Source organism: Myotis davidii, unplaced genomic scaffold (genome assembly GCF_000327345.1).
Source record: "Myotis davidii unplaced genomic scaffold, ASM32734v1 scaffold1388, whole genome shotgun sequence".
NCBI lineage: Eukaryota > Metazoa > Chordata > Mammalia > Chiroptera > Vespertilionidae > Myotis > Myotis davidii.
Window position 1 is genome coordinate 104,179 of NW_006298864.1, and position 3,174 is coordinate 107,352.

Below are 3,174 nucleotides of genomic sequence, written 5' to 3' on the forward strand. Positions count from 1 at the left end.
AAAAGATGCAAGCATTAGGGGAAACTGAGTGAAGGGTACACAGGAACTCTCTGTACTATGTACCAGTAATTGCATAAATCTAAAATTATTCAAATATAAACAGTTTATTTTTTTTAAATATATTTTTATTGATTTTTTACAGAGAGGAAGGGAGAGAGATAGCGAGCTAGAAACATCGATGAGAGAGAAATATCGATCAGCTGCCTCCTGCACATCCCCCTCTGGGGATGGGCCCGCAACCCAGGTACCCGCCCTTCACTGGAATCAAGCCTGGGACCTTTCATTCAGTCCGCCGACGCTCTATCCACTGAGCCAAACCGGTTTCGGCTAAAAAGTATTTTTTTAAAATAAAAATAAATAAATGACCGCTCCCTTGTCAACTCTGTGCCCACTACCTCTCCGGCGATATCTCGGCTTCTACAAGCATCCGAGAACATCCGACACCTCAGCCAACTCTGCCGTACGGACACCTGCTTTCGTCCAAGATGGCCGCGCCCATGGCGCCCAGTGTCCAGTCTCAGCTACACGGTGCGCAGAGGGCGCCGCCATCTTTCCTTGTTCCCCAGCGGGCGGAGCGCGCCTCGTGGCCTCGGATACGCACCGCCTTTAAACCCTTACAGACAACACGGCAATGCGGACCGTCCGTCCAACGAGGAGGTCACAGCAACGCGGTGGCCAGGAATGATGGCCATTTCTTCCCACAGCCGTTACGGCCGCTAGGGTCACAAACGCCGGGGTGGGCGTGGCCACATACGTCATAGAGCGGGGCCCACAGTTGGAACTAGGAAGTCCGCCGTCGCCAGGCGGTCCTCGCGGGACTCCCTGGTGCCAGGCAGCCGGCGAGCGTCCTTAGGAACCGCGAATGGGAAGCGGCCTCCGACGCGGGCTCAGCCTTCCGTCCCCGCCCGCGGTGTCCGGAGCGGCGCGGGATCTGGTGAGTCGGACTCTAGGCTCGGATTCTCGGCTGGCGGAGCTCCGTGACACGCGAGCTTGTGGACCGTTGTCGTTGGGGATCTTTTCGGATTCCGTCACTAAGCGGTCTGGCCGTTGGTGACGGGGCCGCGGGCGGCCAGGGACTGAGGGTGCGAAGAAGTCACCCCCCGGAATCCGACTCTCTCTGGGTCTGAGGTCCACGGGGGTCGCTCCGCTTGTGGGACTCGGCGGGTGAAAGCGGGGGCGGAAAGTCTGTTAGCGGACGCCGTGCTCAGTGGCAGAGAAGCCCGGGTTTGGGGGTGCCCCTTTTGGTTTCTGGGGCATGTTTGTGGTTTAATATAGGACTCGTCGTAGAGACGCCTGATGGGGTCGTAACTGTTGAGAGGTCAGGGCCCCCCAGAATCATAATCCGGCTCAAACCTGGATTCCCGGAAACAGACCGGAAGGATGCCCGCCCCCAGTTAACCCAAAGCAATGTCACTCCCTCCACTGCTGGTCTGTCCTAAAAACCTGTGTCCTGTCCCACTGATACCTGAGGGGCGAGTTCCTAGTCCGGACTGGAATCAAAAAGGGTTCAAGAGGGAACCTTGGAGTGAAGTGGAGGAGCAGGGATTTTTGTTTTGAGAAAGTTTTATTATAAAGCTGGAGACAGCGAACCAAGGAAGGGCTTAGGATAGAAGAAGCAACAGGAGAGCGCCTAAGCAGGGCAGCTTTGGCTCACTGGGAAGTCAGAGAAAAGGGGGCCTTGGAGAGAGACCTTGTTCTTCTTTCTCAAGATTGCTAAGGCTATTGGGGTCTTTTATGGGGCCATGTGATTTTTTGGAATATTTTGTTGTAGATCTGTGAGATATGCCATTAATAGGAATCGCGCTGAGTCTATATATTGCTTTGGGTAGTATGGGCATTTTAATTATGTTAATGTTTCGTATCCATGAACATGGGTATGTTTCCACTTGTTTGTATCTTCCTCAGTTTCTGTCTTCTGTATCCTATAATTTTCCAAGTAGAGGTCGTTTCCCTGCTTGGTTAAATTTATTCCGAGGTACCTCATTTTCACTTGTTGCAGTAGTATGTGGGATTGTTTTCTTAATTTCTCTGATAGTTCATTCTTGTCCTATAAAAATGCCACTGATTTCTGAATATTAATTTTGCATCTTACGACCTTACTGAATTCATTTTTAGTTTTAGTCATTTTTAGTTTTAGTCAGTTTTGGTCATTTTTTGGTGGCGTGTACAGGGTTTTCTACATATACGATCATGTCATGTGTGAATAATGCCCGTTTTACTTCCTCCTTTCCAATTTGGATGCCTTTTATTTCTTCTTTTTTAAAAAATATATATTTTATTGATTTTTTACACAGAGGAGGGGAGAGGGATAGAGACTTAGAAACATCGATGAGAGAGAAACATCGATCAGCTGCCTCCTGCACACCCCCTACTGGGGATGTGCCTGCAACCAAGGTACATGCCCTTGACCGGAATCGAACCTGGGACCCTTCAGTCCGCAGAGATCTATCCACTGAGCCAAACCGGTTAGGGCTTATTTCTTCTTCTTGTCTGATTGCTGTGGCTAGGACTTCCAGTACTATATTGAATAAGAGTGGACATCCTTGTCTTCCTGATCTTAAGGGAACCACTTTTAGATTTTGCCCATTGAGTATGATGTTGGCTATGGGTTTGTCATATATGGACTTTATTATGTTGAGTTTTGATCCCTTTATTCCCACTTTGCTGAGAGTTTTTATCATAAATGGATACTGGATTTTATAAAATGCTTTTTCTATATCTATTGATATGATCATGTGATTTTTTTCCTTCATTATGGTTATGTAATTTATCACTTTTATTGATTTGCTAATATTGTACCAACATTGCATTCCTAGAATAAATCCCATTTGATCATGGTGTATGATCTCTTTAATATATTGCTGGATCCAGTTTGCTAATATTTTGTTGATGTTTTAGCATCTATGTTCACAGGGGATATTGGCCTATAATTTTCTTACTTTGTAGTGTGTTTTTCTGGTTTTGTTATTAGGATAATGCTGGCCTAATAAAATGAGCTTGGAAGTGTTCTCTCCTCTTTTTAATAGTTTGAGAAGGATAGGTGTTATTCTTCTTTAAATATTTGGTTAAATTCACCTGTGAAACCATCTGGTCCAGGACTTTGATTTCTGGGAGGTTTTTTTTTTTAATTTTATTTTCTTGTTTAAAGTATTACAGATAGTAATATATATGTCC

The 3,174-nt window shown here is 46.4% G+C and overlaps 1 protein-coding gene across 1 annotated transcript in view; it reads left to right on the forward strand.

The window, feature by feature from the left end:
* The first annotated feature begins 702 nt into the window (after positions 1-702).
* Positions 703-3,174, forward strand: part of ZNF614 (zinc finger protein 614) — a 13,012-nt gene continuing 10,540 nt past the window's right edge. The window contains exon 1 of the mRNA XM_006774509.2: positions 703-934. The gene's annotated coding sequence lies outside the window, so the exon portion shown is untranslated. The remainder of the gene's footprint in view (positions 935-3,174) is intronic.